Source organism: Sciurus carolinensis, unplaced genomic scaffold (genome assembly GCF_902686445.1).
Source record: "Sciurus carolinensis unplaced genomic scaffold, mSciCar1.2, whole genome shotgun sequence".
Taxonomy (NCBI): domain Eukaryota; kingdom Metazoa; phylum Chordata; class Mammalia; order Rodentia; family Sciuridae; genus Sciurus; species Sciurus carolinensis.
Window position 1 is genome coordinate 138,517 of NW_025920221.1, and position 18,577 is coordinate 157,093.

The 18,577-nt window shown below is 41.3% G+C and overlaps 1 pseudogene; it reads left to right on the forward strand.

The window, feature by feature from the left end:
- Positions 1-2,373, forward strand: part of LOC124975188 (chromodomain-helicase-DNA-binding protein 1-like) — a 118,315-nt pseudogene extending 115,942 nt beyond the window's left edge.
- The last annotated feature ends 16,204 nt before the right edge of the window (positions 2,374-18,577 follow it).

Below are 18,577 nucleotides of genomic sequence, written 5' to 3' on the forward strand. Positions count from 1 at the left end.
TCATAGAGTCTCAGCTTGAATTCTGCCTCAACCAATTATTTGATGGTCAGACTTAGGAAGTTTTCCCATGAGTAAAATGGGAATTGCACATGAATACTTATGTTCACAGAATAGTCATCAGTATTATGCCATGATACCTAACAAGTGTCCATAAGAAGTACTCAATAAATGTTAAATGATTGTTTTGGTAAGTAAAAAAACATAGAACAGTTATTATTTAAAACAGTCCCACAATCATCCCAACGTGTACATTTTACATTCAATGCCAGAAATTCTCGGTAGGGAGATAGCCCATAGTTGGGGAGCTTTTGCAATTTGGTCTCCAAGAAAGTGAAATTTTTGACAGTGCAGATGGTTTTGATGTGAAACTCTGTATTTGATCTGTAAAAATGTATGCTTTAGCATAATCAAATCTAACACCCAATTATACAAGTATCAAATGTCTTTTAGGGCATTCATTCATATATTAATATAAGAGAAATAGTTGAAAATTATGTAGCATACAGACTGTGAAGTTAAAGGTTTGGATTGAGATGTCTATAGACAAGTGAAAGTGAATCAAGTGTATATCAATATAAGTTTTCAAATAGATGTTCCTCACTGGAGTATGTTATGCAGTTTGACCATTCCTAATGAAGAAAAACTGAAATATTCAAAAATCTGCCATTTTTTGAGTGCCAATATCACATAAGAGGAAAATTCCACATGCCCCCTCATGTGATGGGTCACAGTGAAAAAGAAGGTGTGCACAGTGTGGTGGAAGATGCCTGTAATCCCAGCAGCTCAGGAGGCCAAGGCAGGAGAATTGGGAGTTTAAGTCCAGCCAATTGAGTGAGGCCCTATTCAACTTAGCAAAACCCTGTCTCTAAATATAATGTAAAAAGTTCAAGGAGCTGGGGATGTGACCGAGTAGGTAAGTGCCCCTGGGTTCTATCCCCAGTACCAGAAAAAAGAAGGTGTATACAAATACTGCATGAGATTTCATCAGATGCTGGGGATGTAACTCAGTGGCAGAGTGATTTCCTAGCATGTGCAAGGTCCTCATTTCAAGACTCAGAACTGCAGAAAACACAACAATAAAGGAAAAAAAGAATGCACCCCTTCCTAAATATTAAGCTTCATGTATATGAAATATACATGTTTCATGTTGTGAATTGACTACAATGAGGTATCTCATTGTATATATGCAAATATTTGGAAAACTCTAATACTTCTAGTCCCAAACATTTTGCATAAGGGGTACACAACCTAGAGTACAAGTTAGCCTTATACATCATTCAGATGGAAAGAGTTGAAGCAGTCATGTTACAACAGCATAAAAAGCTGGATATGAAAGAACTTTTAACATCCTTGGACTTGGGCAATAATCCTGGTCTGAGACTACATGCTACCAAGTAAGCTGGTGCTAAAAATCTGGTTCCATAAGATAATGTAGCACAAAATGTTAGGGTAAAGCTCCCACTGTAGTTCTTTTTCCCAATTAAAAGAAAAAAAGGGAGGGTATATTGATTTTCCAAACTGACTAATACATACTGGAGAAGGGCTCAATGCCAACACAGTCTAGTGCCTTTGATGTGTTGAGGTAATACATCTGGCAATATTAAATTATTATGTCCCCAGCAAACCAAATTCAAGTGCTCTTCTAAACCAATGATCCTACCATTATATATTAATGGTTATCAGAAGGACTAAATTCTATTTTTAAGTAAATTTTAGACAGAAATGAAGAATCTCAATTATAACTCAATTATAGCAAAATGCATAAATTGTACCCATGAATTTGTTTCATCAGGTCAAAGGTCAGAGTTGCATTAGGGATAAAAGCATGTGGACTGCCCACCCAGGTGTGATTGCTCTGCAGACCTGATTTGGTAGCACACCTTTCTGCAAATGTAATTTGCTTCTACTTTTCTGGCCTACCTCTAAGCACAAGTCTGATTCCTCATGACACTTGGCATGTCAAACATTCTCAGATCTGAAAAGTTGGGTGTTGTAATTCATGTCATTCTTTTTCTGATGACTGTGAATACAAAACCACAGCTCCTAACCTTTGATGAGCTGAATGTGGGTGTGCTGACCAAAAGTGAGCAATGGGGAACAGGCACAGCTCCCCTTCCTCATATTCTGTGTGCTCATGTCCTGGCTCAGGCCCAGGCAGCCTGTAGAAATCTGAGGTCCACTGGCAAACCTCTGGATCAATGGCAACCAGTGCAACAGCAGTCACCTATTTCTTTCCTTGCCTTCTTCACAGGTTCTAAACAGAAAATTAGAAATTCATCAGTAACTGTAAAGAAGAAAACACCTGGACCACAGGATGAGAGACTAAGGCGTTTCCAGGACCCACCTGCAACCTGCAAGAAGCACTCTGAGTAAGAGGGGGAAGCCATGGCATATATGAGCAGAGGAACACCATATATTCTTAAAAGGATCATTCTGAGTACAGATAAAGATGGGAGTACCTGAAAAGTGACAAGGGACCAAGTCAGGACCACTGGTACAACCTACTGGGAGGCTGAGCCAGACTTGATTAGGAAATGGCATTCAATCTGAGCTGATCATAAATGAAGCAAGCTGCCTCAGGTGGTGGTAACCAAGTCCCTGAGTCAATGGAATCATGGAGGATGGGTCACTGAGTAGGGAAGTTTTGCCATCAGTACTCAAGCATATGAGAGGAGTTGGAATAGACAACTGTCCAAGTCTCTTCCAACTGGAGATAATGTGGTTCAGGGAAATCAGCTGAAGGGACTATTTTCTCAGAATAGGGATAGCTGACCATATGGGATGATAAGGAGGTGTTCAGTGGTGGAAATGTGGGAGAGGCACTACTGGGTGAGTGAACAGCTTGAAGCAAGCTCCATAGGTGAAAAAAAACAGGGTCTTTGGGGAATCTAGCATACCAAAGGGGAGTGGGGGAGGTTTTAGTAAGACATAGTGAGAGAAAAAGGAAATGTTTTACTTAGACATAGTATAATAACTACTATCACTGAAATGAAATAAATAAATCTGGGTGATCAAACATGGTGGAATAGATGGTGACTATGTGCCTTGTCACTCTGTAACTCCAGTTTAAAGCAAAGGATATCTGTTTCTTGGTGAGGCATTTTCTGCTGCTTATCAATCCCCTTCTGCTTACCCCATTTGTCTGCTGTGATCAATTGCAATCTGCCAGCATATCAACACCTTTTTTTAAGTGCAGATTGCTCACTGTCAAGCATCTATCATCCACCATTTGCCTGCCTCTCATCTGTCCACTGCCTGCCTTACACCTATCCATCAACCAACACATGAGATTCACCTCCTGATCATCCAACAACAGTCAGCAAACTGATCGACAACCACCTGTAGAGCACCAGTTGCCTGCTGTTGCCTGGAAATTCACTCTTACAGTACCTGCAGGTTTGATTACACATGGCTGCCCTCATTTTGAGACAACAGCCAGGTCCCATAGGACCCCTGGTCAGACTGACTGAGCCCCATCTCCAGAAACCCTCAGCCCGACCATCAGTGCCTGCCTCTGGGGCCCTCACATCAACTGAATGCTCCCTGCTGCCAAAACCCCCAGACCAACTGACTGTGCCCTATCACTGGGACCCCAGACTGAATGATTGCACTGGCCTCCAGGATCCCACAAACTCACCAAACATACCCAACCTCCAGGACCCCTGTCTGACCAATTGCACCCACCTCCAGGACCTCCAGGTGACCACATCCACACCCCAAGCTGCAACTCCCCATTTGCCAACACATTTGGAAACCAGAGTGGTCATCTTGGATAATCCTGGAAGCCGTAGCTCCGATCTTTAGGTGAGGAAAATCCCATCCTGTGATGCCTGCTGGAGACTTGAAGTTCATTGTCAGATACCTCTCATGTATCAGGCTACTGAAGACTGGAAGGTTTCATTACTACATGACTGTTATACTGCAGATTATCTTTTTTCTCCTTATTAAAAAATTTTAAGTTTTTATTTCTTTACTTTTTTTGCTCTCTTTTCCTTTTGTTTACCATTCCCTCAGAGTCTTTTCTCCCTTTTTTGCATGCTAACATCCAATTTCTTTTGATTACACGCTCAAACTTTCTATTATCTACAACTTCTGCATATTCTTTTCTTATCCCATTAAAACCCATATTCTACATCCCACTGCATCCACTTTGTCCTCCATTAGAAACTGAAGACCTTATTGCAAATCTGTTTGTTTTACTGAAGATAATATTAGAACTCATTCTCTTTATTATGACAATATTGTTATTGTCCTCATAGGGGCTATTTGGTCTAGGATAGCATAGTGTCTGAATTGGTCACTGCTAATATTGATCTCCCCTTAAAGAAAAGGTTTTTGAAACCTAAAGGACCACTATAAGCCTACAGGAGGAAATCTGCAACACCCCAGATCTGCACTACTAGAGGGGAAGATACCTGAACAACAAGAAAAAAACAAGGGAAGAAAATGATCCAAATAAATCCAGATTCTATATTAATAGAATTCAATGACAGTATGTTAGAAGAAATGTCAGAAAAGAACTTCAGATTATACATGATTAAGATGATTCGTGAAGCAAAAGATGAGATAAGAGAGCAAATGCAGGCAATGAATGATAATATCAATAAGCTGAAAGAGCAACTGCAGGAAACAAAAGATCATTTCATCAAAGACATGGATTCTCAAAAAAAAAAGAAAAAAGAAAAAACCAAACAGAAATGGTTGAAATGAGGGAAACAATAAACCAAATAAAAAACTCAATGAAAAGCATCACCAAAAGACTAGACCACTTGGAAGACAAAAACTCAGACAATGAAGACAAAATATTAAATCTTGAAAATAAAGTTGCCCAAACAGAGAAGATGGTAAGAAATCATGAATAGAATCTCCAAGAACTATGGGATATCATGAAAAGACCAAATTTAAGAATTATTGGGATTGAGGAAGGCACAGAGATACAAACCAAAGGAATGAACAAACTATTCAATGAAATATTATCAGAAAATTTCCCAAACCTCAAGAATGAAATGGAAAATCAAATAAAAGAGGCTTACAGAACACCAAATGCACAAAATCACAAAAGATCCACACCAAGATACATTATAATGAAAATGCAAAACATTCAAAATAAAGATAGGATTTTGAAGGCTGTGAGAGAAAAGCATCAGATTACATACAGGGGGAGACCAATACAGATAGCAGCCGACTTCTCAACCCAGACTCTAAAAGCTAGAAGGGACTGGAAAAACATATTTCAAGCTCTGAGAGAACATGATTGCCAACCAAGAAACCTATACCCAGCAAAACTAACCTTCAGATTTGAAGATGAAATAAAATCCTTGATGATAAACAAAAGTTAAAAGAATTTACAAATAGAAAGCCTGCACTACAAAATGTTCTCAAAAAATTATTCCATGAGGAGGAAATTTAAAACAACAATGCAGGTAAACAAAGAGAGGAACTATCGTAGAGAAAAACCATTCAAAGGAGAAACCAAGCCAACTTAAAAACCAAAAATAAGCCAAATGACTGGGAATACAAATCATATCTCAATAATAACCCTAGACATTAATGGCCTAAACTCATCAATCAAAAGACATAGACTGGCAGAATGGATTAAAAAGAAAGATCCAACAATATGCTGCCTGCCAGAGACTCATCTCATAGAAAAAGACATCCACAAACTAAAGGTGAAAGTTTGGGGAAAAACCTACCACGCACATGGACTTAGTAAAAAAGTGGGGGTTTCCATCCTTATATCAGATAAAGTGGACTTCAAGCTAAATTTAGAAGGGATAAAGAAGGACATTTCATACTGTTTAAGGGAACCATAAGTCAGGAAGACATAACAATAGAAAATATTTATGACCCAAACAATGGTGCATCCCTATACATCAAACAAATCCTTCAAAATTTCAGGAATCACATAGACCGCAACACAGTAATTCTGGGTTACTTTAACACACCGCTGTCACCACTAGACAGATCTTCAAAACAAAATCCAACCAAAGTTGGATAAAACTCAATAACACAATCAATAACCTAGACTTAATAGACATATATAGAATATTCCACCCATCAATGAGTGGATTCACTTTCTTCTCAGCAGCACATGGAACCTTCTCGAAAATAGACCATATGTTATGCCACAAAGCAGTCCTTAGGAAATGCAAAAAAATAGAGATACTGCCTTGTGTCCTATCAGATCATAATGGACTGAGAGTAGAAATCAATGACAAAGTAAAAAAGAGAAATTACTCCAAAAACTGGAGACTAAATAATATCCTATTGAATGAAACATGGTAAACAAAAAACATCAGGGAGGAGATTAAAAAATTCTTAGAGGTCAATGAGAATGATGATACAACATATCAAAAGCTCTGGGACACTATAAAAGCAGTATTAAGAGGAAAATTCTTTGCATGGAGCGCATTCTAGAAAAGAATGAAAAGTCAACAACTAAATGACCTAATATTACAGTTCAAAGCCCTAGAAAAAGAAGAACAGATAAACAACAAAAATAATAGAAGACAGGAAATAATTAAAATCAGAGTTGTAATCAATGAAACTGAAACAAAAGAATCTATTCAAAAAATTGACAAAACAAAAAGTTGGTTCTTTGAGAAAGTAAACAAAATGGACAAACCCTTAGCCACAATAACAAAGAGAAGGAGAGAGAAAACTCGAATTACTAAAATACATGATGCTAAAGGAAATATCATGACAGACACCACTGAGATACAGAACATAATGAGAAGCTACTTTGAAAATCGGTATTCCAACAAAATAGAAACGACCGAAGACATTGACAAATTTCTAGAGACATATGCTCCTCCCAAACTGAACCAGGAGGACATATAAAATTTAAACGAATCCATATCAAGCAATGAAATAGAAGAAGCCATTAAAAATCTACCATCCAAGAAAAGCCAAGGACCAGACAGATTCTCAGCCAAGTTCTACAAGACCTTCAAAGAAGAACTCATTCCAATACTTCTCATAGTATTCCAGGAAATAGAAAAGGAAGGTAACCTACGAATTCATTCTATGAAGCTCATATCACCCTCATACCCAAACCAGGAAAAGACACATCAAGGAAAGAAAATTTTAGACCACTATCCTTGATGAATATAGATGCAAAGATACTTAACAAAATATTGGCAAACCGTATCCAAAAACATATTAAGAAATTTGTGCATCACAATCAAGTGGGGTTCATCCCTGGAATGCAAGGATGGATCAACATTCATACATCAATAAATGTAATCCATCATGTCAAAAGACTTAAGGATAAGAATCATATGGTTATTTCAAATGACGCAGAAAAAGCGTTCGACGAAATACAACACCACTTCATGCTCAAAACACTAGAAAAAATAGGTATAGTAGGAACATACCTGAACATTGTAAAGGCTATTTATGCTAAGACCATGGCCAACATCATTCATTATGGAGAAAACTGAAACCATTCCCTTTAAAAACAGGAACAATACAGGGATGTCCTCTTTCAACACTTCTATTCAGCATTGTTCTCGAAACTCTAGCCAGAGCAATTAGGCAGACAAAAGAAATTAAAGGGATACGAATAGGAAAAGAGGACCTTAAGCAGTCACTATTTGTGGATGACATGATTCTATATTTAGAGGATCCAAAAACCTCTTCCAGAAAACTTCTAGACCTCATCAATGAATTCAGCAAAATAGCAGGTTTAAAATCAACACGGATAAATCTAAAGCATTTTTATATGCAAGCGACAAAACAGCTGAAAGGAAAATGAGGAAAACAACCCCATTTGCAATAGCCTCAAAAAAAAAAAAAATACTTGGGAATCAATCTAACCAAAGAGGTAAAAGATCTCTACAATGAAAACTACAAAACACTGAAGAAAGAAATTAAGAAAGACCTTAGAAGATGGAAAGATCTCCCATGTTCTTGGATAGGCAGAATTATTATAGTCAAAATGGCCATACTACCAAAAGTGCTATACAGATTCAATGCAATTCCAATTAAAATCCCAATGATGTACCTTACAGAAATAGAGCAAGAAATCATGAAATTCATCTGGAAGAATAAGAAACCCAGAATATCTAAAGCAATCCTTAGCAGGAAGAATGAAACAGGGGTATTGCAATACCAGAACTTCAACTGTACTACAAAGCAATAGTAAAAAGAGCAGTATGGTATTGGCACCAAAATAGACAGGTAGATCAATGGTACAGAATAGAGGACATGGACACAAACCCAAATAAATACAAATTTCTCATACAAGACAAAGGGGCCAAAAATTTGAAATGTTGAAAAGATAGCCTCTTCAATAAATGGTGCTGGGAAAACTGGAAAACCATATGCAACAGAATGAAACTAAACCCCTATCTCTCACCCTGCACAAAAATCAACTCACAATGGATCAAGGACCTTGAAATCAGACCAGAGACCCTGTAGATTATAGAAGAAAAAGTAGGTCCAAATCTTCAACTTGTTTTCTTAGGATCAGACTTCCTTAACAGGACTCCCATAGCACAAAAAATAAAAGCAAGAATGAAAAACTAAAAAGATTTTTCTCAGCAAAGAAAACTATCAGCAATGCGAAGAGAGAGCCTACAGAGTGGGAGAATATCTTTGCCACTCATACTTCAGATAGAGCACCAATTTCCAGAATATATAAAGAACTGATAAAACTCTACATCAAGAATACAAATAACCCAATCAACAAATGGGCTAAGGATATGAACAGACACTTCACAGATGAGGATATACAAGCAATCAACAAAGTTGAAAAAATGTTCACCATCTTTTCTAATAATAGAAATGCAAATCAAAACTACACTAAGATTCCATCTCACCCCAATTAGAATGGTGATTGTCAAGAATACAAGAAACAATAGGTGTTAGAGAGGATGTGAGGAAAAAGGTACACTCATACATTGCTGGTGGGGATGCAAATTAGTGCAGCCACTCTGGAAAGCAGTGTGGAGATTCCTTAGAAAACTTGGAATGGAAACACCATTTGACCCAGCTATCCCACTCCTTGGCCTATACCCAAAGGAATTAAAATCAGCATATTACAGAGATACAGCCACATGAATGTTCATAGCTGCTCAATTCACAATAGCCAGACTGTGGAACCAACTTAAATGACCTTCAATTGATGAATGGATAAAGAAACTGTGGTATATATATACAATGGAATATTAATCCACAATGAATAATGATAAAATTGTGGCATTTGCAGGGAAATGGATGAAATTGGAGAATATCATGCTAAGTGAGATAAGCCAATCTCAAAAATCCAAAAGACGAATGATCTCACTGATAAGCGGATGATGACACATAATAGGGGGTGGGAGGGGGGGCAAGAATGGAGGAAGGAGGGATTGTATAGAGGGAAAAGAGAGGTGGGATGGGTGGGCAGAAGGTAAAAAATAACAGAATGAATCAGACATCATGTATTTACTCTATGTAAATTTATGAATATGCAAATGGTATGCTGTTACTCCATGTACAAACAGAAACAACATGTATCCCATTTGTTTCCAATAAAAATAAATTAAAATAAAATAAAATAAAATTAGGAGTTGGCACACTTTGAGAGGGTGGGGAGCAGGGACCCAAAGGAACCAAGTGCAACTTCTAATGGCCCTGTTATGTTCTGTTTCCTGACCCTGGAGTCAGGAATCTGGTGCATTTAGGGTCACATTTCCTCAGGTTATGTGATAGTGAGAGCCCTTTCCTGTAGTTATCATATGTTCCTGAATATATATCATACTCTAATAATAACAGAATAGAAGGCAAGGAATATCATATAGTAACCTACAAGTGACTAGAACCATTTTTATGTCCATTAAAATGTTTATTTTTAGCCAAATTTTTAGACAAGTAACAAAAAAGAAGAAAATGAGACTTCAGTTATCTCATGTGTGACATTCGACTCAGATTTGTGTTAGGTGAGATAAACGTGCAGCAGTTGCCTAACAATATCTGTGGGACTCCACCCTCCAGCGCTCCTCCTGAGACTACCAGCAATCACCCAGGACCATAGCAGGCCTCCACATACTGGAACCCACACACCACAGCCCTGTTCCACTTTAACCAAAAAGAAAAAAAACAGAACAAAATTCATAGGAAGTGTTTAGTCAGAATCCCACTTCTGTGTTTCTAAAGGGAGAATTAACGTGAATTCATGCATGATTCTGAGGTATGTTTTTAAAAAACAAAGGTGCAGATTTTCAGAGGCTTATTTTAAAAACATCTTACAGACAATACAGTTCATGAGGATATAAACAGAGTAAGTAAAGCAATGGAAAAAATGAACGTTGTTTATACAGCAACAAATTCTAAGACTTAAAAAATAAGAAACCAAATAGTAAATAGAAATGCACATGACTTAGAGCCATAATTAATTCAAAGGGGTGTTTATACACCCTCACTGGTTACTGGTATTTTTGCACCATGATTGCAGTACAATTGCAATCCTCTCACCCCTTCAAAACATACCCATATGTGATAAACCATCACTATACAGAAAAAAATCAGTCTGCATCAACACATCATCCCACATTCTAAGGCTAAAAAGGAACCAAAATAATTCATGATTCTATGCACACATAGATCAAAAGATACTGAAATACACAAGGGCAGAGGGAGGTAGTTAAGACAATAAAAAAGGCAAAGAATGCCCAAGTGGAACAACGAACCATGCTGGTCTGAGAGTGGAAGCCTCCGTTGCCATCATCTGCATGGCTGGGCCCCTACACTGGGTTCCATAAACTCCTCCTTCCTAGCAAGAACATGCTAGGATTCAATTATTCCAATAATTTTCTCTTGAACAACCTCAACTGAGAGCCAAATAAAAAATGGTTAACATCTTACTCAGCTGTGGGTAAAACACAAAAGAGCAGGGGGAAAAACACTATGTATCTCAAATTATGAAATACTCCTCAAAAAGCTGTTTCCAAAGAGTCCTTTTATCATGTCCTGTCTTCTGTGTATACTACAATTTCAGAGGCCTGTCTTCAATGGCTGGGAGGCTAAGAACTCTGGCTCAAGGGGCTCCCTGACCTCTCCAGCCTCAAAGAGCAGTGATGTTCTAAGGCTTCCACCCTGCTCAGGCTTCATGCACACATCAAGGAACCCCTTCCACCGCAAAGTCACTCTAGTGTCAGCCTACCTGGAGTTTTCCGAAGACACACCTGGGACTGTACTCACCTAACTTAAAATAAAGAAGGAAAAAGTGAGGAAGAAAAAAAATCCAATAAGTCTACCTTCCCTGCTGAGGATAATCATTAAGAATGTTATCTCATGTTGAATACAGTGAAAGGATATTCAAAAGTGCATAGTTGAATATCCTCAAGGATCCCAAAGTCTAGCTGTAAAAAAAAGAAATTATGGTTTCAAGATGGTGGACTAGAGGGTGGCTGCATTTCATGTTGCTCCAGGACTCAGGATTCAAAAGAGGAGATAGTGAGAGACTTGGGACCAACTCAAAGTCACCGGGAGAGTCTCTCCCATTGGGGAGGTGTCCCAGATGGGATGGTAGTCCCAGAATGCAGGGAACTTTGTGAAGTAGAGTTGCCCAGCAAGACACCACTCCCCCTGCTGGATCAGTGAGCTTGGACAACTGGGAGCATCATAGAGAAGGCTGCTCAGCACAGCGCTTGGACTCGAAGCAACTACTTGGGCTCCGAGCAGCTGCCCAGAGGAGGAGCTGTTGGTGAGTTGTTTGGACTCAGAGCAACTGCTCCTGAACCCCGGGGCCTCCCCAGGGGAGAAGGAGGAGGAGGAGGAGGAGGAGGAGGAGGAGGAGGAGGAGGACGGTGGGTAGCTTGGACTCAGAGTGACTGCACCAGAGTTACAGGCGGTTGCCAGAGGAGGAGCTGTGTGGTGAGCTGTTTAGACTCAGAGCAACCACTCCTGAACACAGGGGCCTGCCAGGAGGAGGAGGAGGAGGAGTGCCACGGGTCGCTTAGACTCAGAGTGACTGCACCAGAGCTACAGGTGGTTGCCAGAGAAGGTGCTGTGCAGTGAGCTGTTTAGACTCAGAGCGACTGCTTCTGAACACTGGGGGGGCCTCCCGGAGGAAGAGGAGAAGCGTAGCGGGTCACTTGGACTAGGAGTGACTGCATCGGAGCTCTGGGTGGCTGCTCAGAGGAGGAGGCGAGTGGTGAGTTGTTTGGACTCAAAACGACCGCTCCTGAACACCGGGGGCCTGCCCGGAGGAGGAGCGCAGTGGGTCGCTTAGTCTTGGAGCAACTGCTCCTGAACACCCAGGGGGCTGCCCAGAAGAGGAGAAGGAACAGGGCAGGTCACATGGACTCCATGTGACTGCCTAGGGCTACGGGTGGTTGGCGGGAGGAGGAGATGTGAACGGAGTTGCTTGGACTCCTAGTGACCGCGTCGGAACACCAGGTGGCTGATTGGAGAAAGAGGCATGTGGCGGGTCGCTGGGACTCAGAGCGACTGTACGGGGCTCCAGGTGGCTGCTCAGAGGAGGGGCCACATAGCCGGGCAATTAGGTGCAGAGCAGGGTCCCAGGACCTTGGCGGCTTCTTGGTGGAAGAGCCGCAGAGAGACACGCTTAGGGCACAGCAAAGTTTCCAAGACTGCAGGCAGATTCTCTGAGGAGAGGCAGCCTAAGGAGACTCGTCTGCGAAGGGTGAGGCTCCCAGGACCAGGAGATAGGTCCGGGCCCCTGAGAACATTTTAGAGGAAGGCAGCCCAATCCAGGTGGTAGTTGCAGATTGTGGGGCACCTCTAGGAGGGGAAACTGAGCAGCGAGACCTCCCCACCGGTTGAGTCTTCCCTGTAGGGTGAGGTTTTCCCACAAGGACGGTAAAACCAGAGACACAGGCAAAAAACAGGCCTTGCCTCAGTCCGCAGCCTAGTTCCCCTTTGGATGACCCTTGGTCAACAAGTGGAGGCACCTCTGCCCACTATCAGAGAATATACCCCACCTGAGGGTCACAAACCCTAGAGAGGCAGCTTCCTTGTGGAGCGCCACATTATCAACTTCCTCCAAGATTTCAGGCTACTAAAGGATAAGAGGTGATATACTAGCAATGTTCAGGGATATTATAAGTCAACAGAGGAAAGCTGCAATATCTTAGCGGTCCACTGATACCTGAAAATATGAAAAAACGAGGGAAGAAAATGCCCCAAACAAATCTAGATGTTACATCAATAAAATCCAATGACAGCATGGCAGAAGAAATGACAGAAAGGGAGTTCAGAATGTATATAATTAAAATGATCAGGGAAGCAAACGATGAGATGAAAGAGCAAATGCAGGCATTGAATGATCACACCAATCGACAGTTAAAAGAGCAAATACAGGAAACAAAGTTCATTTCAATAAAGAGTTAGAGATATTGAAAAAAAAAACAAACAGAAATCCTCAAAATGAAGGAAACAATAAACCAAATTAAGAACTCCATAGAAAGCATAACCAATAGGATAGAAACCTTGGAAGACAGAACCTCAGATATTGAAGAAAAAATATTTAACCTTGAAAACAAAGTTGAAAAAACAGAGAAGATGGTAAGAAATCATGAACAGAATCTCAAAGAACTATGGGATGTCATGAAAAGGACAAATTTAAGAATTATTGGGATTGAGGAAGGCTTAGAGAAACAAACCAAAGGAATGAACAATGTATTCAATGAAATAATATCAGAAAATTTCCCAAATCTGAAGAATGAAATGGAAAATCAAGTTCAAGAGGCTTAAAGGATTCCAAATACACAAAATTACAACAGATCCACACCAATGCACATTATAATGAAAATACCTAACATACAAAATAAAGACAGAATTTTAAAGGCTGTGAGAGAAAACCAAATTACATTCACAGGGAAACCAATACAGATATCAGCAGATTTTTCAATCCAGAACCTAAAAGCTAGAAGCGCCTGGAACAATATGTTTCAAGCCCTGAAAGAAAATGCATGCCAAACAAGAATCTTATACCCAGGAATACTTACCTTCAAATTTGATGATGAAATAAAATCCTTCCATGATAAACAAAAGGTAAAAGAATTTACAAAAAGAAAGCAAGCATTACAGAACATTCTCAGCAAAATATTCCATGAGGAAGAGATGAAAAACAAAGAAGCAAATCAGCAAAGGAAGGAATTATCCTAAAGGAATTGTCAAATAAAGGAGGAACCAAGTCGTGTCAAGAAAATAATTAGGATGCCTGAGGAGGAGCTGCGTGGCAAGCTGTTTGGACTCAGAATGACTGCTTCTGAACACCAGGGGTTGCCCAGAGGAAGAGGAGGAGCACGATGGGTTGCTTGGTCTAGGAGGGACTGCATCAGAGCCACAGGTGGCTGCTTGAGGAGGAGCTTCATGGCGAGCTGTTTAGACTCAGAGTGACCACTTCTGAACACTGGGGGTTTGCCCGGAGGAAGAGGAGAAGTGCATCAGGTTGCATGGTCTAGGAGTGACTGCATCAGAGCTACAGGCGGTTGCCAGAGGAGGAGCTGTGTGGCAAGCTGTTTAAACTCAGAATGACCGCTCATGAACACCAGTGGCCTGCCTGGAAGAGGAGTGCGGTGGGTCGCTTGGTCTAAGGAGTGACTTCATCAGACCTACAGGAAGTTTCCAGAGGAGGAGCTGTGTGGGGAGCTGTTTGGACTCAGAACAACTGCTTCTGAACACCCGGGTGTTGCCTGGAGGAAGAGGAGAAGTGCGGCGGGTCGCTTGGTCTAGGAGTGACTGCATCAGAGCCACAAGTGGTTGCCAGAGGAGGAGGCGAGTGGTGAGTTGATTGGACTCAAAGTGACCGCACCTGAACACCGGTGGCCTGCCTGGAGGAGGAGCGTGGTGGGTCACTTGGTCTCAGAGCCACCGCTCCTGAACACCTGGGGGGCTACCCAAGGAGGAGGAACAGGGCGGGTCACTTGGACTCGGAGTGACTGCCTAGGGCTACAGGCGGTTGTTTGGAGGAGGAGACGCGAAAGGAGTTGCTTGGACTCCTAGTGACTGCATCGGAATGCCGGGCGGCTGTCCAGAGGAAAGGTGTGTGGCGGGTCTCTGGGTCTCAGAGCTATTGTACGGGGCTACAGGTGGCTACTCAGAGGAGGGGCCACATAGCCAGGTGATCAGGTGCAGAGCAGAGTCCCAGGACCTTGGCGGCTTCTTGCTGGAAGAGCCGCACAGAGTCACGCCTAGGGGCAGAGCGAAGTTTCCAGGACTGCGGGCAGACTGTCTGAGGAGAGGCAGCCTAAGGAGACTCGCCTGCGAAGGGTGAGGCTCTCAGGCCCAGGAGGTAGGTCCGGGCCCCTGGGAATGTTACAGAGAAAGAAAGCCCAGCCCAGGTGGTAGTTGTAGATTGAGGGGAACCTCTAGGAGGGGAAGTGACCAGGGAGACCTCCCCACCAGGTAAGTTTTCCCAGCTGGGTAAGGTTTTCCCACAGAGACAGTAAAACCAGAGACACAGGCACAAACAGGCCTTGCCTCAGCCCGCAGCCTAGTTCCTCGGTGGATGATCATTGGTCAACAAGTGGAGGCACCTCTGCCCACTAGCAGGGAATATACCCCACCTGAGGGTCACCACCCCTAGAGAGTAAGCTTCTGCGTGGATCTCCACATTATCAACTTCTTCCACGACTTCATGCTACTGAAGGATAAGAGGGGATATACTAGCAATCTTCAGGGATATTATAAGTTGATAGAGGAAATCTGCACTATCTTAATGACCCACTGATTCCTGAACAATATGAGAAAACAAGGGAAGAAAATGCCCCAAACAAATCTAGATGTTACATCAATAAAATCCAACGACAGCATGGCAGAAGAAATGATAGAAAGGGAGTTCAGAATGTACATAATTAAAATTATTAGGGAAGCAAACGATGAGATGAAAGAGCAAATGCAGGCATTGAATGATTGCACCAATCGACAGTTAACAGAGCAAATACATGAAGCAAAAGTTCATTTCAATAAAGAGTTAGAGATATTGAAAAAAAAAAAAACAGAAATCCTTGAAATGAAGGAAACAATAAACCAAATTAAGAACTCCATAGAAAGCATAACCAATAGGATAGAACACCTTGAAGACAGAACTTCAGATATTGAAGACAAAATATTTAACCTCAAAAACAAAGCTGAACAAACAGAGAAGATGGTAAGAAATCATGAACAGAATCTCAAAGAACTATGCGATATCATGAAAAGACCAAATTTGAGGAGACGATCCAAGATGGTGGACTAGAGGGGGCTGCATCCCCAGTCGCTCCAGAACCCAGGAGTTAAGAACGGGAGCCATTGAGAGACTCGGACCAAAATAGAGCCATGGGTGAGTCTGCCCACTGGGTAAAGCTCGGCCCCAGTAGCAGGCCCAGAGAGAGGTGGCTTATCGGAGAGGGGAGCTAGAGTCTTCCACAGGCAGCCCTGCATACTCCAGCGCTGGGCCCCTCCCACACAGCCAGCTTCTCTAGGTTCTTGGAGCAGGTCCCCTACTGAGAGCCTTTCTGATTAGAACAAGCTCCAAGTCCTGGAGCCAGCGTGGCAAACTCGGGGCCCGCAAGTAGCTTCAGAGACCAGGACAGGGCAGCCAGTGACCTCCCCAAGCAGCCTGGACCCCTGCGGTGAGAGGTGCCATTCAAGGGTAGCTTCTCGGAACAGAAGGCACAGTGAGAGCTTTTCTACATAGAGACAGCCACAAGTCCCCAAGCCAATGGAGAGCTTCGATCAGCAAGCAGCCTCTGGGATCAGGGAAATGCAACCAGAGACTTCTTCAGGTGGCTCTGCCCACTCGCTGCAGGCTCTTTCCACGGGGTGATCCAAGATGGCAGCCTAGAGGGTGACTGCATCTCCAGTCGCTCCAGAACCCAGGACTCAAGAATGAGAGGCATTGAGAGACTTGGACAAAAATAGAGTCACAGGGTGAGTCTCCCCCACTGGGCGAAACTTGACCTGGGCAGCAGGCACAGATAGGGGTGGCATATTAGAGCAGGGAAGGGCAGCTAGAGTCTTCCCCAGGTAGCCTTCCACACTCCGGGGGTGGAATTTGTCCCAGCTATCCCACTCCTTGGCCTATACCCAAAGGACTTAAAATCAGCATACTACAGAGATACAGCCACAGCAATGTTCATTGCTGCTCAATTCACCATAGCCAGATTGTGGAACCAACCTAGATGCCCTTTAGTTGATGAATGGATAAAGAAACTGTGGCATATATATACAATGGAATATTACTCTGCCATGAAGAATGATAAAATTATGGCATTTGCAGGCAAAGGGATGAAATCGGAGAATATCATGGTAAGTGAGATAAACCAATCTCAAAAAACTAAAGGACGAATGATCTCGCTGATAAGTGGATGAGGGCATATATTCGGGGGTGGGAGTGGTTACCATTACATTTAGGGTTAGGTTTAGGTTTAGGGATAAGGAGTGTGGTAAAAATGAAGTAAAGAAGGACTGTATAGAGGGAAAAGAGGGGTGGGAGGGGTGGTGGGGAAGGGAAAAAATAATGAATCAAACATCATTGCCCTACGTAAACATATGATTACACAAATGGTATGCCTTGACTCCATGTACAAATAGAGAAACAACATGTATCCCATTTGTATACAATAATAATAAAAAAAATAATAAAAAAAGAAAAAAATAAATAAAATTTTCTTTCTTTCAAAATGTAAAAAAAAAAAAAAAAGATCAAATTTGAGAATTATTGGGATTGAGGAAAGCTTAGAGAAACAAACCAAAGGAATTAACAATCTTTTCAATGAAATAATATCAGAAAATTTCCCAAATCTGAAGAATGAAATGGAAAATCAAATAAAAGAGGCTTATAAGACTCCAAATACACAAAATTACAACAGATCCACACCAAGGCACATTATAATGAAAATACCTAACATAAAAAATAAAGACAGAATTTTAAAGGCTGTGAGAGAAAAGAACCAAATTACATTCAGGGGGAAACCAATACGGATATCAGCAGATTTTTCAATCCAGACCCTAAAAGCTAGAAGGGCCTGAAACAACATTTTTCAAGCTCTGAAAGAAAATGGATGCCAACCAAGAATCTTATTCCCAGCAAAACTTACCTTCAAATTTGACGATGAAATAAAATCGTTCCATGATAAACAAAAGATAAAAGAATTTACAAAAAGAAAGCCAGCATTACAGAACATTCTCAGCAAAATATTCCATGAGGAAGAGATAAAAAACAAAGAAGCAAATCAGCAAAGTGAGGAATTATCCTAAAGGAACTGTCAAATAAAGGAGGAACCAAGTTGTGATAAAAAATAAATAAATTAATTAATAAAATTTTAAATATGAACCAAATGACCGGGAATACAAAGGATATCTCAATAATAACCCTCAATGTTAATGGCTTGAATTCATCAATCAAAAGACATAGACTGGCAGATTGGATTAAAAAGAAAGATCCAACAATATGTTGCCTGCAAGAGACTTACCTCTTAGAAAGAGATACCCGTAGACTAAAGGTGAAAGGATGGGGAAAAACATACCATGCACATGGACTCAGCAAAAAAGCTGGAGTATCCATTCTCATTTCAGATAATGTGGACTTCAAGCCAAAGTTAGTCAGAAGGGATAAAGAAGGCCATTTCATAATGCTTAAGGG